The following is a 22,442-nucleotide window of genomic DNA, read 5'->3' on the forward strand; positions in this document are numbered from 1 at the left end:
GCAAGTGTTGGGAGAGGTAACTGGAATCTCCCGGCACACAAGACTAGTGCCACCAAGCTCAATCCAGCGATTTCCCAGTAATTCCTGGGGTAGACTGGTGCTACATACTAAGTTCCATATGTGAGAAGGTAGCTGAACGCCTTGTCCAAAATCATCTTACTGCTGAGAGTTGAGCTCACCCTCAGTCCCTCACAGTTCCACACTGCCTGCAGAGTGAGTTTCCCACGTCTTCACCAGAGACTTTTGCCAGAGGCTTCTGAGACGCAAGTTAACAATGCACACCTGGACGGTATCTCCAGGTGCAGTAGAGTGGTAATCTGGGAACCTCCTTACTCAGAATACTGCTACCTTCACACTGTCATAAGAATGCAGCTAGTTGAGAGCTGGCTTCTAGGCATGCTTCCCTGTGAGAGCTGAGGACAGGGCAGAACCCTCCCGCATCCTGCCTGACTGTAGACGTACCTGCTAACCTCCTTATTTTAGTGGCTAGGATAGGTTGTGGGAAAAGCATGTGTAAGCATTGGGCCTGATCTCCCGTGTATCTGAGTTGAATAGAGCGATTTCCAAAGTCCTTCTTCAATAGGAGTGTAGCTAGGTTCCCACTCACATGTCCGAGTGGGTAGCAGACATCTGCCTCCCATGTATACACACTTCTGAGAGTTGAGCTTATGGCCTGTAACCCTACATCCTGCCTGCCGCTACCTTTCGCTTCCAAAAGGCCTAGGCTCGCTGCTTGACGCAAGTGTTGGGAGAGGTAACTGGAATCTCCCGGCACACAAGACGAGTGCCTCCAAGCTCAATCAAGCGATTTCCTAGTAATTCCTGGGGTAGACTGGTGCTACATATTAAGTTCCATACGTGAGTATGTAGATGAACGCCTTGTCCAAAAACATCTTACTTCTGAGAGTTGAGCTCACCCTCAGTCCCTCACAGTTCCACACTGCCTGCAGAGTGAGTTTCGCACGTCTTCACCAGAGACGTTTGCCAGAGGCTTCTGAGACGCAAGTTAACAATGCAGACCTGGAGGGTATCTCCAGGTCCAGTAGAGTGGTAACCTGGGAACCTCCTGTCTCAGAATACTGCTACCTTCACACTGTCATAAGAATGCAGCTAGTTGAGAGCTGGCTTCTAGGCATGCTTCCCTGTGAGAGCTGAGGACAGGGCAGAACCCTCCCGCATCCTGCCTGACTGTAGACGTACCTGCTAACCTCCTTATGTTAGTGGCTGGGATAGGTTGTGGGAAAAGCATGTGTAAGCATTGGGCCTGAACTCCCGTGTATCTGAGTTGAATACAGCGATTTCCAAAGTCCTTCTTCATCAGAGTGTAGCTAGGTTCCCACTCACATGTCCGAGTGGGTAGCACACATCTGCCTCCCATGTATACACACTTCTGAGAGTTGAGCTTATGGCCTGTAAGCCTACCTCCTGCCTGCAGCTACCTTTCGCTTCCAAAAGGCCTAGGCTCGCTGCTTGACGCAAGTGTTGGGAGAGGTAACTGGAATCTCCCGGCACACAAGACTAGTGCCACCAAGCTCAATCCAGCGATTTCCCAGTAATTCCTGGGGTAGACTGTTGCTACATACTAAGTTCCATATGTGAGAAGGTAGCTGAACGCCTTGTCCAAAATCATCTTACTGCTGAGAGTTGAGCTCACCCTCAGTCCCTCACAGTTCCACACTGCCTGCAGAGTGAGTTTCCCACGTCTTCACCAGAGACTTTTGCCAGAGGCTTCTGAGACGCAAGTTAACAATGCACACCTGGACGGTATCTCCAGGTGCAGTAGAGTGGTAATCTGGGAACCTCCTTACTCAGAATACTGCTACCTTCACACTGTCATAAGAATGCAGCTAGTTGAGAGCTGGCTTCTAGGCATGCTTCCCTGTGAGAGCTGAGGACAGGGCAGAACCCTCCCGCATCCTGCCTGACTGTAGACGTACCTGCTAACCTCCTTATGTTAGTGGCTGGGATAGGTTGTGGGAAAAGCATGTGTAAGCATTGGGCCTGAACTCCCGTGTATCTGAGTTGAATAGAGCGATTTCCAACGTCCTTCTTCAATAGGAGTGTAGCTAGGTTCCCACTCACATGTCCGAGTGGGTAGCAGACATCTGCCTCCCATGTATACACACTTCTGAGAGTTGAGCTTATGGCCTGTAACCCTACATCCTGCCTGCCGCTACCTTTCGCTTCCAAAAGGCCTAGGCTCGCTGCTTGACGCAAGTGTTGGGAGAGGTAACTGGAATCTCCCGGCACACAAGACGAGTGCCTCCAAGCTCAATCAAGCGATTTCCTAGTAATTCCTGGGGTAGACTGGTGCTACATACTAAGTTCCATACGTGAGTATGTAGATGAACGCCTTGTCCAAAAACATCTTACTTCTGAGAGTTGAGCTCACCCTCAGTCCCTCACAGTTCCACACTGCCTGCAGAGTGAGTTTCGCACGTCTTCACCAGAGACGTTTGCCAGAGGCTTCTGAGACGCAAGTTAACAATGCAGACCTGGAGGGTATCTCCAGGTCCAGTAGAGTGGTAAACTGGGAACCTCCTGTCTCAGAATACTGCTACCTTCACACTGTCATAAGAATGCAGCTAGTTGAGAGCTGGCTTCTAGGCATGCTTCCCTGTGAGAGCTGAAGACAGGGCAGAACCCTCCCGCATCCTGCCTGACTGTAGACGTACCTGCTAACCTCCTTATGTTAGTGGCTGGGATAGGTTGTGGGAAAAGCATGTGTAAGCATTGGGCCTGAACTCCCGTGTATCTGAGTTGAATACAGCGATTTCCAAATTCCTTCTTCATCAGAGTGTAGCTAGGTTCCCACTCACATGTCCGAGTGGGTAGCACACATCTGCCTCCCATGTATACACACTTCTGAGAGTTGAGCTTATGGCCTGTAAGCCTACCTCCTGCCTGCAGCTACCTTTCGCTTCCAAAAGGCCTAGGCTCGCTGCTTGACGCAAGTGTTGGGAGAGGTAACTGGAATCTCCCGGCACACAAGACTAGTGCCACCAAGCTCAATCCAGCGATTTCCCAGTAATTCCTGGGGTAGACTGGTGCTACATACTAAGTTCCATATGTGAGAAGGTAGCTGAACGCCTTGTCCAAAATCATCTTACTGCTGAGAGTTGAGCTCACCCTCAGTCCCTCACAGTTCCACACTGCCTGCAGAGTGAGTTTCCCACGTCTTCACCAGAGACTTTTGCCAGAAGCTTCTGAGACGCAAGTTAACAATGCACATCTGGACGGTATCTCCAGGTGCAGTAGAGTGGTAATCTGGGAACCTCCTTACTCAGAATACTGCTACCTTCACACTGTCATAAGAATGCAGCTAGTTGAGAGCTGGCTTCTAGGCAAGCTTCCCTGTGAGAGCTGAGGACAGGGCAGAACCCTCCCGCATCCTGCCTGACTGTAGACGTACCTGCTAACCTCCTTATGTTAGTGGCTGGGATGGGTTGCGGGAAAAGCATGTGTAAGCATTGGGCCTGAACTCCCGTGTATCTGAGTTGAATACAGCGATTTCCAACATCCTTCTTCAATAGGAGTGTAGCTAGGTTCCAACTCCCATGTCCGAGTGGGTAGCAGACATCTGCCTCCCATGCATACACACTTCTGAGAGTTGAGCTTATGGCCTGTAACCCTACATCCTGCCTGCCGCTACCTTTCGCTTCCAAAAGGCCTAGGCTCGCTGCTTGACGCAAGTGTTGGGAGAGGTAACTGGAATCTCCCGTCACACAAGACGAGTGCCTCCAAGCTCAATCAAGCGATTTCCTAGTAATTCCTGGGGTAGACTGGTGCTACATACTAAGTTCCATACGTGAGTATGTAGTTGAACGCCTTGTCCAAAAACATCTTACTTCTCAGAGTTGAGCTCACCCTCAGTCCCTCACAGTTCCACACTGCCTGCAGAGTGAGTTTCGCACGTCTTCACCAGAGACGTTTGCCAGAGGCTTCTGAGACGCAAGTTAACAATGCAGACCTGGAGGGTATCTCCAGGTCCAGTAGAGTGGTAACCTGGGAACCTCCTGTCTCAGAATACTGCTACCTTCACCCTGCCATAAGAATGCAGCTAGTTGACAGCTGGCTTCAAGGCCTGCTTCCCTGTGAGAGCTAAGGACAGGGCACAACCCTCCCGCATCCTGCTTGACTGTAGAAGGAGCTGCTAACGTCCTCATGTTAGTGGCAGGGAAAGGTTGTGAGAAAAGCATGTGGAATCGTTGTGCCTGAACCCACGTGTATCTGAGTTGAATACAGCGATTTCCAAAGTCCTTCTTCATCAGAGTGTAGCTAGGTTCCCACTCGCATGTCCGAGTGGGTAGCAGACATCTGCCTCCCATGTATACACACTTCTGAGAGTTGAGCTTATGGCCTGTAAGCCTACCTCCTGCCTGCAGCTACCTTTCGCTTCCAAAAGGCCTAGGCACGCTGCTTCACCGAAGTGTTGGGAGAGGTAACTGGAATCTCCCGGCACACAAGACTAGTGCCACCAAGCTCAATCCAGCGATTTCCCAGTAATTCCTGGGGTAGACTGGTGCTACATACTAAGTTCCATATGTGAGAAGGTAGCTGAACGCCTTGTCCAAAATCATCTTACTGCTGAGAGTTGAGCTCACCCTCAGTCCCTCACAGTTCCACACTGCCTGCAGAGTGAGTTTCCCACGTCTTCACCAGAGACTTTTGCCAGAGGCTTCTGAGACGCAAGTTAACAATGCACACCTGGACGGTATCTCCAGGTGCAGTAGAGTGGTAATCTGGGAACCTCCTTACTCAGAATACTGCTACCTTCACACTGTCATAAGAATGCAGCTAGTTGAGAGCTGGCTTCTAGGCATGCTTCCCTGTGAGAGCTGAGGACAGGGCAGAACCCTCCCGCATCCTGCCTGACTGTAGACGTACCTGCTAACCTCCTTATGTTAGTGGCTGGGATGGGTTGTGGGAAAAGCATGTGTAAGCATTGGGCCTGAACTCCCGTGTATCTGAGTTGAATACAGCGATTTCCAAAGTCCTTCTTCATCAGAGTGTAGCTAGGTTCCCACTCACATGTCCGAGTGGGTAGCACACATCTGCCTCCCATGTATACACACTTCTGAGAGTTGAGCTTATGGCCTGTAAGCCTACCTCCTGCCTGCAGCTACCTTTCGCTTCCAAAAGGCCTAGGCTCGCTGCTTGACGCAAGTGTTGGGAGAGGTAACTGGAATCTCCCGGCACACAAGACTAGTGCCACCAAGCTCAATCCAGCGATTTCCCAGTAATTCCTGGGGTAGACTGGTGCTACATACTAAGTTCCATATGTGAGAAGGTAGCTGAACGCCTTGTCCAAAATCATCTTACTGCTGAGAGTTGAGCTCACCCTCAGTCCCTCACAGTTCCACACTGCCTGCAGAGTGAGTTTCCCACGTCTTCACCAGAGACTTTTGCCAGAGGCTTCTGAGACGCAAGTTAACAATGCACACCTGGACGGTATCTCCAGGTGCAGTAGAGTGGTAATCTGGGAACCTCCTTACTCAGAATACTGCTACCTTCACACTGTCATAAGAATGCAGCTAGTTGAGAGCTGGCTTCTAGGCAAGCTTCCCTGTGAGAGCTGAGGACAGGGCAGAACCCTCCCGCATCCTGCCTGACTGTAGACGTACCTGCTAACCTCCTTATGTTAGTGGCTGGGATGGGTTGCGGGAAAAGCATGTGTAAGCATTGGGCCTGAACTCCCGCGTATCTGAGTTGAATACAGCGATTTCCAACATCCTTCTTCAATAGGAGTGTAGCTAGGTTCCAACTCCCATGTCCGAGTGGGTAGCAGACATCTGCCTCCCATGCATACACACTTCTGAGAGTTGAGCTTATGGCCTGTAACCCTACATCCTGCCTGCCGCTACCTTTCGCTTCCAAAAGGCCTAGGCTCGCTGCTTGACGCAAGTGTTGGGAGAGGTAACTGGAATCTCCCGGCACACAAGACGAGTGCCTCCAAGCTCAATCAAGCGATTTCCTAGTAATTCCTGGGGTAGACTGGTGCTACATACTAAGTTAGATACATGAGTATGTAGTTGAACGCCTTGTCCAAAAACATCTTACTTCTGAGAGTTGAGCTCACCCTCAGTCCCTCACAGTTCCACACTGCCTGCAGAGTGAGTTTCGCACGTCTTCACCAGAGACGTTTGCCAGAGGCTTCTGAGACGCAAGTTAACAATGCAGACCTGGAGGGTATCTCCAGGTCCAGTAGAGTGGTAACCTGGGAACCTCCTGTCTCAGAATACTGCTACCTTCACCCTGCCATAAGAATGCAGCTAGTTGACAGCTGGCTTCAAGGCCTGCTTCCCTGTGAGAGCTAAGGACAGGGCACAACCCTCCCGCATCCTGCTTGACTGTAGAAGGAGCTGCTAACGTCCTCATGTTAGTGGCAGGGAAACGTTGGGAGAAAAGCATGTGGAATCGTTGTGCCTGAACCCACGTGTATCTGAGTTGAATACAGCGATTTCCAAAGTCCTTCTTCATCAGAGTGTAGCTAGGTTCCCACTCGCATGTCCGAGTGGGTAGCAGACATCTGCCTCCCATGTATACACACTTCTGAGAGTTGAGCTTATGGCCTGTAAGCCTACCTCCTGCCTGCAGCTACCTTTCGCTTCCAAAAGGCCTAGGCTCGCTGCTTCACCGAAGTGTTGGGAGAGGTAACTGGAATCTCCCGGCACACAAGACTAGTGCCACCAAGCTCAATCCAGCGATTTCCCAGTAATTCCTGGGGTAGACTGGTGCTACATACTAAGTTCCATATGTGAGAAGGTAGCTGAACGCCTTGTCCAAAATCATCTTACTGCTGAGAGTTGAGCTCACCCTCAGTCCCTCACAGTTCCACACTGCCTGCAGAGTGAGTTTCCCACGTCTTCACCAGAGACTTTTGCCAGAGGCTTCTGAGACGCAAGTTAACAATGCACACCTGGACGGTATCTCCAGGTGCAGTAGAGTGGTAATCTGGGAACCTCCTTACTCAGAATACTGCTACCTTCACACTGTCATAAGAATGCAGCTAGTTGAGAGCTGGCTTCTAGGCAAGCTTCCCTGTGAGAGCTGAGGACAGGGCAGAACCCTCCCGCATCCTGCCTGACTGTAGACGTACCTGCTAACCTCCTTATGTTAGTGGCTGGGATAGGTTGTGGGAAAAGCATGTGTAAGAATTGGGCTTGAACTCCCGTGTATCTGAGTTGAATACAGCGATTTCCAAAGTCATTCTTCATCAGAGTGTAGCTAGGTTCCCACTCGAATGTCCGAGTGGGTAGCACACATCTGCCTCCCATGTATACACACTTCTGAGAGTTGAGCTTATGGCCTGTAAGCCTACCTCCTGCCTGCAGCTACCTTTCGCTTCCAAAAGGCCTAGGCTCGCTGCTTCACCGAAGTGTTGGGAGAGGTAACTGGAATCTCCCGGCACACAAGACTAGTGCCACCAAGCTCAATCCAGCGATTTCCCAGTAATTCCTGGGGTAGACTGGTGCTACATACTAAGTTCCATATGTGAGAAGGTAGCTGAACGCCTTGTCCAAAATCATCTTACTGCTGAGAGTTGAGCTCACCCTCAGTCCCTCACAGTTCCACACTGCCTGCAGAGTGAGCTTCCCACGTCTTCACCAGAGACTTTTGCCAGAGGCTTCTGAGACGCAAGTTAACAATGCACACCTGGACGGTATCTCCAGGTGCAGTAGAGTGGTAATCTGGGAACCTCCTTACTCAGAATACTGCTACCTTCACACTGTCATAAGAATGCAGCTAGTTGAGAGCTGGCTTCTAGGCATGCTTCCCTGTGAGAGCTGAGGACAGGGCAGAACCCTCCCGCATCCTGCCTGACTGTAGACGTACCTGCTAACCTCCTTATGTTAGTGGCTGGGATAGGTTGTGGGAAAAGCATGTGTAAGCATTGGGCCTGAACTCCCGTGTATCTGAGTTGAATACAGCGATTTCCAAAGTCCTTCTTCATCAGAGTGTAGCTAGGTTCCCACTCACATGTCCGAGTGGGTAGCACACATCTGCCTCCCATGTATACACACTTCTGAGAGTTGAGCTTATGGCCTGTAAGCCTACCTCCTGCCTGCAGCTACCTTTCGCTTCCAAAAGGCCTAGGCTCGCTGCTTGACGCAAGTGTTGGGAGAGGTAACTGGAATCTCCCGGCACACAAGACTAGTGCCACCAAGCTCAATCCAGCGATTTCCCAGTAATTCCTGGGGTAGACTGGTGCTACATACTAAGTTCCATATGTGAGAAGGTAGCTGAACGCCTTGTCCAAAATCATCTTACTGCTGAGAGTTGAGCTCACCCTCAGTCCCTCACAGTTCCACACTGCCTGCAGAGTGAGTTTCCCACGTCTTCACCAGAGACTTTTGCCAGAGGCTTCTGAGACGCAAGTTAACAATGCACACCTGGACGGTATCTCCAGGTGCAGTAGAGTGGTAATCTGGGAACCTCCTTACTCAGAATACTGCTACCTTCACACTGTCATAAGAATGCAGCTAGTTGAGAGCTGGCTTCTCGGCAAGCTTCCCTGTGAGAGCTGAGGACAGGGCAGAACCCTCCCGCATCCTGCCTGACTGTAGACGTACCTGCTAACCTCCTTATGTTAGTGGCTGGGATGGGTTGCGGGAAAAGCATGTGTAAGCATTGGGCCTGAACTCCCGTGTATCTGAGTTGAATAGAGCGATTTCCAACATCCTTCTTCAATAGGAGTGTAGCTAGGTTCCAACTCCCATGTCCGAGTGGGTAGCAGACATCTGCCTCCCATGCATACACACTTCTGAGAGTTGAGCTTATGGCCTGTAACCCTACATCCTGCCTGCCGCTACCTTTCGCTTCCAAAAGGCCTAGGCTCGCTGCTTGACGCAAGTGTTGGGAGAGGTAACTGGAATCTCCCGGCACACAAGACGAGTGCCTCCAAGCTCAATCAAGCGATTTCCTAGTAATTCCTGGGGTAGACTGGTGCTACATACTAAGTTCCATACGTGAGTATGTAGTTGAACGCCTTGTCCAAAAACATCTTACTTCTCAGAGTTGAGCTCACCCTCAGTCCCTCAGAGTTCCACACTTCCTGCAGAGTGAGTTTCGCACGTCTTCACCAGAGACGTTTGCCAGAGGCTTCTGACACGCAAGTTAACAATGCAGACCTGGAGGGTATCTCCAGGTCCAGTAGAGTGGTAACCTGGGAACCTCCTGTCTCAGAATACTGCTACCTTCACCCTACCATAAGAATGCAGCTAGTTGACAGCTGGCTTCAAGGCCTGCTTCCCTGTGAGAGCTAAGGACAGGGCACAACCCTCCCGCATCCTGCTTGACTGTAGAAGGAGCTGCTAACGTCCTCATGTTAGTGGCAGGGAAACGTTGTGAGAAAAGCATGTGGAATCGTTGTGCCTGAACCCACGTGTATCTGAGTTGAATACAGCGATTTCCAAAGTCCTTCATCAGAGTGTAGCTAGGTTCCCACTCGCATGTCTGAGTGGGTAGCAAACATCTGCCTCCCATGTATACACACTTCTGAGAGTTGAGCTTATGGCCTGTAAGCCTACCTCCTGCCTGCAGCTACCTTTCGCTTCCAAAAGGCCTAGGCTCGCTGCTTCACCGAAGTGTTGGGAGAGGTAACTGGAATCTCCCGGCACACAAGACTAGTGCCACCAAGCTCAATCCAGCGATTTCCCAGTAATTCCTGGGGTAGACTGGTGCTACATACTAAGTTCCATATGTGAGAAGGTAGCTGAACGCCTTGTCCAAAATCATCTTACTGCTGAGAGTTGAGCTCACCCTCAGTCCCTCACAGTTCCACACTGCCTGCAGAGTGAGCTTCCCACGTCTTCACCAGAGACGTTTGCCAGAGGCTTCTGAGACGCAAGTTAACAATGCACACCTGGACGGTATCTCCAGGTGCAGTAGAGTGGTAATCTGGGAACCTCCTTACTCAGAATACTGCTACCTTCACACTGTCATAAGAATGCAGCTAGTTGAGAGCTGGCTTCTAGGCATGCTTCCCTGTGAGAGCTGAGGACAGGGCAGAACCCTCCCGCATCCTGCCTGACTGTAGACGTACCTGCTAACCTCCTTATGTTAGTGGCTGGGATAGGTTGTGGGAAAAGCATGTGTAAGCATTGGGCCTGAACTCCCGTGTATCTGAGTTGAATACAGCGATTTCCAAAGTCCTTCTTCATCAGAGTGTAGCTAGGTTCCCACTCACATGTCCGAGTGGGTAGCACACATCTGCCTCCCATGTATACACACTTCTCAGAGTTGAGCTTATGGCCTGTAAGCCTACCTCCTGCCTGCAGCTACCTTTCGCTTCCAAAAGGCCTAGGCTCGCTGCTTGACGCAAGTGTTGGGAGAGGTAACTGGAATCTCCCGGCACACAAGACTAGTGCCACCAAGCTCAATCCAGCGATTTCCCAGTAATTCCTGGGGTAGACTGGTGCTACATACTAAGTTCCATATGTGAGAAGGTAGCTGAACGCCTTGTCCAAAATCATCTTACTGCTGAGAGTTGAGCTCACCCTCAGTCCCTCACAGTTCCACACTGCCTGCAGAGTGAGTTTCCCACGTCTTCACCAGAGACTTTTGCCAGAGGCTTCTGAGACGCAAGTTAACAATGCACACCTGGACGGTATCTCCAGGTGCAGTAGAGTGGTAATCTGGGAACCTCCTTACTCAGAATACTGCTACCTTCACACTGTCATAAGAATGCAGCTAGTTGAGAGCTGGCTTCTAGGCAAGCTTCCCTGTGAGACCTGAGGACAGGGCAGAACCCTCCCGCATCCTGCCTGACTGTAGACGTACCTGCTAACCTCCTTATGTTAGTGGCTGGGATGGGTTGCGGGAAAAGCATGTGTAAGCATTGGGCCTGAACTCCCGTGTATCTGAGTTGAATAGAGCGATTTCCAACATTCTTCTTCAATAGGAGTGTAGCTAGGTTCCAACTCCCATGTCCGAGTGGGTAGCAGACATCTGCCTCCCATGCATACACACTTCTGAGAGTTGAGCTTATGGCCTGTAACCCTACATCCTGCCTGCCGCTACCTTTCGCTTCCAAAAGGCCTAGGCTCGCTGCTTGACGCAAGTGTTGGGAGAGGTAACTGGAATCTCCCGGCACACAAGACGAGTGCCTCCAAGCTCAATCAAGCGATTTCCTAGTAATTCCTGGGGTAGACTGGTGCTACATACTAAGTTCCATACGTGAGTATGTAGTTGAACGCCTTGTCCAAAAACATCTTACTTCTCAGAGTTGAGCTCACCCTCAGTCCCTCAGAGTTCCACACTTCCTGCAGAGTGAGTTTCGCACGTCTTCACCAGAGACGTTTGCCAGAGGCTTCTGACACGCAAGTTAACAATGCAGACCTGGAGGGTATCTCCAGGTCCAGTAGAGTGGTAACCTGGGAACCTCCTGTCTCAGAATACTGCTACCTTCACCCTACCATAAGAATGCAGCTAGTTGACAGCTGGCTTCAAGGCCTGCTTCCCTGTGAGAGCTAAGGACAGGGCACAACCCTCCCGCATCCTGCTTGACTGTAGAAGGAGCTGCTAACGTCCTCATGTTAGTGGCAGGGAAACGTTGTGAGAAAAGCATGTGGAATCGTTGTGCCTGAACCCACGTGTATCTGAGTTGAATACAGCGATTTCCAAAGTCCTTCATCAGAGTGTAGCTAGGTTCCCACTCGCATGTCTGAGTGGGTAGCAAACATCTGCCTCCCATGTATACACACTTCTGAGAGTTGAGCTTATGGCCTGTAAGCCTACCTCCTGCCTGCAGCTACCTTTCGCTTCCAAAAGGCCTAGGCTCGCTGCTTCACCGAAGTGTTGGGAGAGGTAACTGGAATCTCCCGGCACACAAGACTAGTGCCACCAAGCTCAATCCAGCGATTTCCCAGTAATTCCTGGGGTAGACTGGTGCTACATACTAAGTTCCATATGTGAGAAGGTAGCTGAACGCCTTGTCCAAAATCATCTTACTGCTGAGAGTTGAGCTCACCCTCAGTCCCTCACAGTTCCACACTGCCTGCAGAGTGAGCTTCCCACGTCTTCACCAGAGACGTTTGCCAGAGGCTTCTGAGACGCAAGTTAACAATGCACACCTGGACGGTATCTCCAGGTGCAGTAGAGTGGTAATCTGGGAACCTCCTTACTCAGAATACTGCTACCTTCACACTGTCATAAGAATGCAGCTAGTTGAGAGCTGGCTTCTAGGCATGCTTCCCTGTGAGAGCTGAGGACAGGGCAGAACCCTCCCGCATCCTGCCTGACTGTAGACGTACCTGCTAACCTCCTTATGTTAGTGGCTGGGATAGGTTGTGGGAAAAGCATGTGTAAGCATTGGGCCTGAACTCCCGTGTATCTGAGTTGAATACAGCGATTTCCAAAGTCCTTCTTCATCAGAGTGTAGCTAGGTTCCCACTCACATGTCCGAGTGGGTAGCACACATCTGCCTCCCATGTATACACACTTCTGAGAGTTGAGCTTATGGCCTGTAAGCCTACCTCCTGCCTGCAGCTACCTTTCGCTTCCAAAAGGCCTAGGCTCGCTGCTTGACGCAAGTGTTGGGAGAGGTAACTGGAATCTCCCGGCACACAAGACTAGTGCCACCAAGCTCAATCCAGCGATTTCCCAGTAATTCCTGGGGTAGACTGGTGCTACATACTAAGTTCCATATGTGAGAAGGTAGCTGAACGCCTTGTCCAAAATCATCTTACTGCTGAGAGTTGAGCTCACCCTCAGTCCCTCACAGTTCCACACTGCCTGCAGAGTGAGTTTCCCACGTCTTCACCAGAGACTTTTGCCAGAGGCTTCTGAGACGCAAGTTAACAATGCACACCTGGACGGTATCTCCAGGTGCAGTAGAGTGGTAATCTGGGAACCTCCTTACTCAGAATACTGCTACCTTCACACTGTCATAAGAATGCAGCTAGTTGAGAGCTGGCTTCTAGGCAAGCTTCCCTGTGAGATCTGAGGACAGGGCAGAACCCTCCCGCATCCTGCCTGACTATAGACGTACCTGCTAACCTCCTTATGTTAGTGGCTGGGATGGGTTGCGGGAAAAGCATGTGTAAGCATTGGGCCTGAACTCCCGTGTATCTGAGTTGAATACAGCGATTTCCAATATCCTTCTTCAATAGGAGTGTAGCTAGGTTCCAACTCCCATGTCCGAGTGGGTAGCAGACATCTGCCTCCCATGCATACACACTTCTGAGAGTTGAGCTTATGGCCTGTAACCCTACATCCTGCCTGCCGCTACCTTTCGCTTCCAAAAGGCCTAGGCTCGCTGCTTGACGCAAGTGTTGGGAGAGGTAACTGGAATCTCCCGGCACACAAGACGAGTGCCTCCAAGCTCAATCAAGCGATTTCCTAGTAATTCCTGGGGTAGACTGGTGCTACATACTAAGTTAGATACGTGAGTATGTAGTTGAACGCCTTGTCCAAAAACATCTTACTTCTGAGAGATGAGCTCACCCTCAGTCCCTCACAGTTCCACACTGCCTGCAGAGTGAGTTTCGCACGTCTTCACCAGAGACGTTTGCCAGAGGCTTCTGAGACGCAAGTTAACAATGCAGACCTGGAGGGTATCTCCAGGTCCAGTAGAGTGGTAACCTGGGAACCTCCTGTCTCAGAATACTGCTACCTTCACACTGTCATAAGAATGCAGCTAGTTGAGAGCTGGCTTCTAGGCATGCTTCCCTGTGAGAGCTGAGGACAGGGCAGAACCCTCCCGCATCCTGCCTGACTGTAGACGTACCTGCTAACCTCCTTATGTTAGTGGCTGGGATAGGTTGTGGGAAAAGCATGTGTAAGCATTGGGCCTGAACTCCCGTGTATCTGAGTTGAATACAGCGATTTCCAAAGTCCTTCTTCATCAGAGTGTAGCTAGGTTCCCACTCACATGTCCGAGTGGGTAGCACACATCTGCCTCCCATGTATACACACTTCTGAGAGTTGAGCTTATGGCCTGTAAGCCTACCTCCTGCCTGCAGCTACCTTTCGCTTCCAAAAGGCCTAGGCTCGCTGCTTGACGCAAGTGTTGGGAGAGGTAACTGGAATCTCCCGGCACACAAGACTAGTGCCACCAAGCTCAATCCAGCGATTTCCCAGTAATTCCTGGGGTAGACTGGTGCTACATACTAAGTTCCATATGTGAGAAGGTAGCTGAACGCCTTGTCCAAAATCATCTTACTGCTGAGAGTTGAGCTCACCCTCAGTCCCTCACAGTTCCACACTGCCTGCAGAGTGAGCTTCCCACGTCTTCACCAGAGACGTTTTCCAGAGGCTTCTGAGACGCAAGTTAACAATGCACACCTGGACGGTATCTCCAGGTGCAGTAGAGTGGTAATCTGGGAACCTCCTTACTCAGAATACTGCTACCTTCACACTGTCATAAGAATGCAGCTAGTTGAGAGCTGGCTTCTAGGCATGCTTCCCTGTGAGAGCTGAGGACAGGGCAGAACCCTCCCGCATCCTGCCTGACTGTAGACGTACCTGCTAACCTCCTTATGTTAGTGGCTGGGATAGGTTGTGGGAAAAGCATGTGTAAGCATTGGGCCTGAACTCCCGTGTATCTGAGTTGAATACAGCGATTTCCAAAGTCCTTCTTCATCAGAGTGTAGCTAGGTTCCCACTCACATGTCCGAGTGGGTAGCACACATCTGCCTCCCATGTATACACACTTCTGAGAGTTGAGCTTATGGCCTGTAAGCCTACCTCCTGCCTGCAGCTACCTTTCGCTTCCAAAAGGCCTAGGCTCGGTGCTTGACGCAAGTGTTGGGAGAGGTAACTGGAATCTCCCGGCACACAAGACTAGTGCCACCAAGCTCAATCCAGCGATTTCCCAGTAATTCCTGGGGTAGACTGGTGCTACATACTAAGTTCCATATGTGAGAAGGTAGCTGAACGCCTTGTCCAAAATCATCTTACTGCTGAGAGTTGAGCTCACCCTCAGTCCCTCACAGTTCCACACTGCCTGCAGAGTGAGTTTCCCACGTCTTCACCAGAGACTTTTGCCAGAGGCTTCTGAGACGCAAGTTAACAATGCACACCTGGACGGTATCTCCAGGTGCAGTAGAGTGGTAATCTGGGAACCTCCTTACTCAGAATACTGCTACCTTCACACTGTCATAAGAATGCAGCTAGTTGAGAGCTGGCTTCTAGGCATGCTTCCCTGTGAGAGCTGAGGACAGGGCAGAACCCTCCCGCATCCTGCCTAACTGTAGACGTACCTGCTAACCTCCTTATGTTAGTGGCTGGGATAGGTTGTGGGAAAAGCATGTGTAAGCATTGGGCCTGAACTCCCGTGTATCTGAGTTGAATACAGCGATTTCCAAAGTCCTTCTTCATCAGAGTGTAGCTAGGTTCCCACTCACATGTCCGAGTGGGTAGCACACATCTGCCTCCCATGTATACACACTTCTGAGAGTTGAGCTTATGGCCTGTAAGCCTACCTCCTGCCTGCAGCTACCTTTCGCTTCCAAAAGGCCTAGGCTCGCTGCTTGACGCAAGTGTTGGGAGAGGTAACTGGAATCTCCCGGCACACAAGACTAGTGCCACCAAGCTCAATCCAGCGATTTCCCAGTAATTCCTGGGGTAGACTGGTGCTACATACTAAGTTCCATATGTGAGAAGGTAGCTGAACCCCTTGTCCAAAAACATCTTACTGCTGAGAGTTGAGCTCACCCTCAGTCCCTCACAGTTCCACACTGCCTGCAGAGTGAGTTTCCCACGTCTTCACCAGAGACTTTTGCCAGAGGCTTCTGAGACGCAAGTTAACAATGCACACCTGGACGGTATCTCCAGGTGCAGTAGAGTGGTAATCTGGGAACCTCCTTACTCAGAATACTGCTACCTTCACACTGTCATAAGAATGCAGCTAGTTGAGAGCTGGCTTCTAGGCAAGCTTCCCTGTGAGAGCTGAGGACAGGGCAGAACCCTCCCGCATCCTGCCTGACTGTAGACGTACCTGCTAACCTCCTTATGTTAGTGGCTGCGATGGGTTGCGGGAAAAGCATGTGTAAGCATTGGGCCTGAACTCCCGTGTATCTGAGTTGAATAGAGCGATTTCCAACATCCTTCTTCAATAGGAGTGTAGCTAGGTTCCAACTCCCATGTCCCAGTGGGTAGCAGACATCTGCCTCCCATGCATACACACTTCTGAGAGTTGAGCTTATGGCCTGTAACCCTACATCCTGCCTGCCGCTACCTTTCGCTTCCAAAAGGCCTAGGCTCGCTGCTTGACGCAAGTGTTGGGAGAGGTAACTGGAATCTCCCGGCACACAAGACGAGTGCCTCCAAGCTCAATCAAGCGATTTCCTAGTAATTCCTGGGGTAGACTGGTGCTACATACTAAGTTAGATACATGAGTATGTAGTTGAACGCCTTGTCCAAAAACATCTTACTTCTGAGAGTTGAGCTCACCCTCAGTCCCTCACAGTTCCACACTGCCTGCAGAGTGAGTTTCGCACGTCTTCACCAGAGACGTTTGCCAGAGGCTTCTGAGACGCAAGTTAACAATGCAGACCTGGAGGGTATCTCCAGGTCCAGTAGAGTGGTAACCTGGGAACCTCCTGTCTCAGAATACTGCTACCTTCACCCTGCCATAAGAATGCAGCTAGTTGACAGCTGGCTTCAAGGCCTGCTTCCCTGTGAGAGCTAAGGACAGGGCACAACCCTCCCGCATCCTGCTTGACTGTAGAAGGAGCTGCTAACGTCCTCATGTTAGTGGCAGGGAAACGTTGGGAGAAAAGCATGTGGAATCGTTGTGCCTGAACCCACGTGTATCTGAGTTGAATACAGCGATTTCCAAAGTCCTTCTTCATCAGAGTGTAGCTAGGTTCCCACTCGCATGTCCGAGTGGGTAGCAGACATCTGCCTCCCATGTATACACACTTCTGAGAGTTGAGCTTATGGCCTGTAAGCCTACCTCCTGCCTGCAGCTACCTTTCGCTTCCAAAAGGCCTAGGCTCGCTGCTTCACCGAAGTGTTGGGAGAGGTAACTGGAATCTCCCGGCACACAAGACTAGTGCCACCAAGCTCAATCCAGCGATTTCCCAGTAATTCCTGGGGTAGACTGGTGCTACATACTAAGTTCCATATGTGAGAAGGTAGCTGAACGCCTTGTCCAAAATCATCTTACTGCTGAGAGTTGAGCTCACCCTCAGTCCCTCACAGTTCCACACTGCCTGCAGAGTGAGTTTCCCACGTCTTCACCAGAGACTTTTGCCAGAGGCTTCTGAGACGCAAGTTAACAATGCACACCTGGACGGTATCTCCAGGTGCAGTAGAGTGGTAATCTGGGAACCTCCTTACTCAGAATACTGCTACCTTCACACTGTCATAAGAATGCAGCTAGTTGAGAGCTGGCTTCTAGGCAAGCTTCCCTGTGAGAGCTGAGGACAGGGCAGAACCCTCCCGCATCCTGCCTGACTGTAGACGTACCTGCTAACCTCCTTATGTTAGTGGCTGGGATAGGTTGTGGGAAAAGCATGTGTAAGCATTGGGCTTGAACTCCCGTGTATCTGAGTTGAATACAGCGATTTCCAAAGTCATTCTTCATCAGAGTGTAGCTAGGTTCCCACTCGAATGTCCGAGTGGGTAGCACACATCTGCCTCCCATGTATACACACTTCTGAGAGTTGAGCTTATGGCCTGTAAGCCTACCTCCTGCCTGCAGCTACCTTTCGCTTCCAAAAGGCCTAGGCTCGCTGCTTCACCGAAGTGTTGGGAGAGGTAACTGGAATCTCCCGGCACACAAGACTAGTGCCACCAAGCTCAATCCAGCGATTTCCCAGTAATTCCTGGGGTAGACTGGTGCTACATACTAAGTTCCATATGTGAGAAGGTAGCTGAACGCCTTGTCCAAAATCATCTTACTGCTGAGAGTTGAGCTCACCCTCAGTCCCTCACAGTTCCACACTGCCTGCAGAGTGAGCTTCCCACGTCTTCACCAGAGACGTTTGCCAGAGGCTTCTGAGACGCAAGTTAACAATGCACACCTGGACGGTATCTCCAGGTGCAGTAGAGTGGTAATCTGGGAACCTCCTTACTCAGAATACTGCTACCTTCACACTGTCATAAGAATGCAGCTAGTTGAGAGCTGGCTTCTAGGCATGCTTCCTGTGAGAGCTGAGGACAGGGCAGAACCCTCCCGCATCCTGCCTGACTGTAGACGTACCTGCTAACCTCCTTATGTTAGTGGCTGGGATAGGTTGTGGGAAAAGCATGTGTAAGCATTGGGCCTGAACTCCCGTGTATCTGAGTTGAATACAGCGATTTCCAAAGTCCTTCTTCATCAGAGTGTAGCTAGGTTCCCACTCACATGTCCGAGTGGGTAGCACACATCTGCCTCCCATGTATACACACTTCTGAGAGTTGAGCTTATGGCCTGTAAGCCTACCTCCTGCCTGCAGCTACCTTTCGCTTCCAAAAGGCCTAGGCTCGCTGCTTGACGCAAGTGTTGGGAGAGGTAACTGGAATCTCCCGGCACACAAGACTAGTGCCACCAAGCTCAATCCAGCGATTTCCCAGTAATTCCTGGGGTAGACTGGTGCTACATACTAAGTTCCATATGTGAGAAGGTAGCTGAACGCCTTGTCCAAAATCATCTTACTGCTGAGAGTTGAGCTCACCCTCAGTCCCTCACAGTTCCACACTGCCTGCAGAGTGAGTTTCCCACGTCTTCACCAGAGACTTTTGCCAGAGGCTTCTGAGACGCAAGTTAACAATGCACACCTGGACGGTATCTCCAGGTGCAGTAGAGTGGTAATCTGGGAACCTCCTTACTCAGAATACTGCTACCTTCACACTGTCATAAGAATGCAGCTAGTTGAGAGCTGGCTTCTCGGCAAGCTTCCCTGTGAGAGCTGAGGACAGGGCAGAACCCTCCCGCATTCCTGCCTGACTGTAGACGTACCTGCTAACCTCCTTATGTTAGTGGCTGGGATGGGTTGCGGGAAAAGCATGTGTAAGCATTGGGCCTGAACTCCCGTGTATCTGAGTTGAATAGAGCGATTTCCAACATCCTTCTTCAATAGGAGTGTAGCTAGGTTCCAACTCCCATGTCCGAGTGGGTAGCAGACATCTGCCTCCCATGCATACACACTTCTGAGAGTTGAGCTTATGGCCTGTAACCCTACATCCTGCCTGCCGCTACCTTTCGCTTCCAAAAGGCCTAGGCTCGCTGCTTGACGCAAGTGTTGGGAGAGGTAACTGGAATCTCCCGGCACACAAGACGAGTGCCTCCAAGCTCAATCAAGCGATTTCCTAGTAATTCCTGGGTAGACTGGTGCTACATACTAAGTTCCATACGTGAGTATGTAGTTGAACGCCTTGTCCAAAAACATCTTACTTCTCAGAGTTGAGCTCACCCTCAGTCCCTCAGAGTTCCACACTTCCTGCAGAGTGAGTTTCGCACGTCTTCACCAGAGACGTTTGCCAGAGGCTTCTGACACGCAAGTTAACAATGCAGACCTGGAGGGTATCTCCAGGTCCAGTAGAGTGGTAACCTGGGAACCTCCTGTCTCAGAATACTGCTACCTTCACCTACCATAAGAATGCAGCTAGTTGACAGCTGGCTTCAAGGCCTGCTTCCCCTGTGAGAGCTAAGGACAGGGCACAACCCTCCCGCATCCTGCTTGACTGTAGAAGGAGCTGCTAACGTCCTCATGTTAGTGGCAGGGAAACGTTGTGAGAAAAGCATGTGGAATCGTTGTGCCTGAACCCACGTGTATCTGAGTTGAATACAGCGATTTCCAAAGTCCTTCATCAGAGTGTAGCTAGGTTCCCACTCGCATGTCTGAGTGGGTAGCAAACATCTGCCTCCCATGTATACACACTTCTGAGAGTTGAGCTTATGGCCTGTAAGCCTACCTCCTGCCTGCAGCTACCTTTCGCTTCCAAAAGGCCTAGGCTCGCTGCTTCACCGAAGTGTTGGGAGAGGTAACTGGAATCTCCCGGCACACAAGACTAGTGCCACCAAGCTCAATCCAGCGATTTCCCAGTAATTCCTGGGGTAGACTGGTGCTACATACTAAGTTCCATATGTGAGAAGGTAGCTGAACGCCTTGTCCAAAATCATTCTTACTGCTGAGAGTTGAGCTCACCCTCAGTCCCTCACAGTTCCACACTGCTGCCTCAGAGTTGAGCTTCCCACGTCTTCACCAGAGACGTTTGCCAGAGGCTTCTGAGACGCAAGTTAACAATGCACACCTGGACGGTATCTCCAGGTGCAGTAGAGTGGTAATCTGGGAACCTCCTTACTCAGAATACTGCTACCTTCACACTGTCATAAGAATGCAGCTAGTTGAGAGCTGGCTTCTAGGCATGCTTCCCTGTGAGAGCTGAGGACAGGGCAGAACCCTCCCGCATCCTGCCTGACTGTAGACGTACCTGCTAACCTCCTTATGTTAGTTGGCTGGGATAGGTTGTGGGAAAAGCATGTGTAAGCATTGGGCCTGAACTCCCGTGTATCTGAGTTGAATACAGCGATTTCCAAAGTCCTTCTTCATCAGAGTGTAGCTAGGTTCCCACTCACATGTCCGAGTGGGTAGCACACATCTGCCTCCCATGTATACACACTTCTCAGAGTTGAGCTTATGGCCTGTAAGCCTACCTCCTGCCTGCAGCTACCTTTCGCTTCCAAAGGCCTAGGCTCGCTGCTTGACGCAAGTGTTGGGAGAGGTAACTGGAATCTCCCGGCACACAAGACTAGTGCCACCAAGCTCAATCCAGCGATTTCCCAGTAATTCCTGGGGTAGACTGGTGCTACATACTAAGTTCCATATGTGAGAAGGTAGCTGAACGCCTTGTCCAAAATCATCTTACTGCTGAGAGTTGAGCTCACCCTCAGTCCCTCACAGTTCCACACTGCCTGCAGAGTGAGTTTCCCACGTCTTCACCAGAGACTTTTGCCAGAGGCTTCTGAGACGCAAGTTAACAATGCACACCTGGACGGTATCTCCAGGTGCAGTAGAGTGGTAATCTGGGAACCTCCTTACTCAGAATACTGCTACCTTCACACTGTCATAAGAATGCAGCTAGTTGAGAGCTGGCTTCTAGGCAAGCTTCCCTGTGAGAGCTGAGGACAGGGCAGAACCCTCCCGCATCCTGCCTGACTGTAGACGTACCTGCTAACCTCCTTATGTTAGTGGCTGGGATGGGTTGCGGGAAAAGCATGTGTAAGCATTGGGCCTGAACTCCCGTGTATCTGAGTTGAATAGAGCGATTTCCAACATCCTTCTTCAATAGGAGTGTAGCTAGGTTCCAACTCCCATGTCCGAGTGGGTAGCAGACATCTGCCTCCCATGCATACACACTTCTGAGAGTTGAGCTTATGGCCTGTAACCCTACATCCTGCCTGCCGCTACCTTTCGCTTCCAAAAGGCCTAGGCTCGCTGCTTGACGCAAGTGTTGGGAGAGGTAACTGGAATCTCCCGGCACACAAGACGAGTGCCTCCAAGCTCAATCAAGCGATTTCCTAGTAATTCCTGGGGTAGACTGGTGCTACATACTAAGTTCCATACGTGAGTATGTAGTTGAACGCCTTGTCCAAAAACATCTTACTTCTGAGAGTTGAGCTCACCCTCAGTCCCTCAGAGTTCCACACTTCCTGCAGAGTGAGTTTCGCACGTCTTCACCAGAGACGTTTGCCAGAGGCTTCTGACACGCAAGTTAACAATGCAGACCTGGAGGGTATCTCCAGGTCCAGTAGAGTGGTAACCTGGGAACCTCCTGTCTCAGAATACTGCTACCTTCACCCTACCATAAGAATGCAGCTAGTTGACAGCTGGCTTCAAGGCCTGCTTCCCTGTGAGAGCTAAGGACAGGCACACCCTCCCGCATCCTGCTTGACTGTAGAAGGAGCTGCTAACGTCCTCATGTTAGTGGCAGGGAAACGTTGTGAGGAAAAGCATGTGGAATCGTTGTGCCTGAACCCACGTGTATCTGAGTTGAATACAGCGATTTCCAAAGTCCTTCATCAGAGTGTAGCTAGGTTCCCACTCGCATGTCTGAGTGGGTAGCAAACATCTGCCTCCCATGTATACACACTTCTGAGAGTTGAGCTTATGGCCTGTAAGCCTACCTCCTGCCTGCAGCTACCTTTCGCTTCCAAAAGGCCTAGGCTCGCTGCTTCACCGAAGTGTTGGGAGAGGTAACTGGAATCTCCCGGCACACAAGACTAGTGCCACCAAGCTCAATCCAGCGATTTCCCAGTAATTCCTGGGGTAGACTGGTGCTACATACTAAGTTCCATATGTCAGAAGGTAGCTGAACGCCTTGTCCAAAATCATCTTACTGCTGAGAGTTGAGCTCACCCTCAGTCCCTCACAGTTCCACACTGCCTGCAGAGTGAGCTTCCCACGTCTTCACCAGAGACGTTTGCCAGAGGCTTCTGAGACGCAAGTTAACAATGCACACCTGGACGGTATCTCCAGGTGCAGTAGAGTGGTAATCTGGGAACCTCCTTA

Source organism: Canis aureus, chromosome 36 (assembly GCF_053574225.1).
Source record: "Canis aureus isolate CA01 chromosome 36, VMU_Caureus_v.1.0, whole genome shotgun sequence".
NCBI lineage: Eukaryota > Metazoa > Chordata > Mammalia > Carnivora > Canidae > Canis > Canis aureus.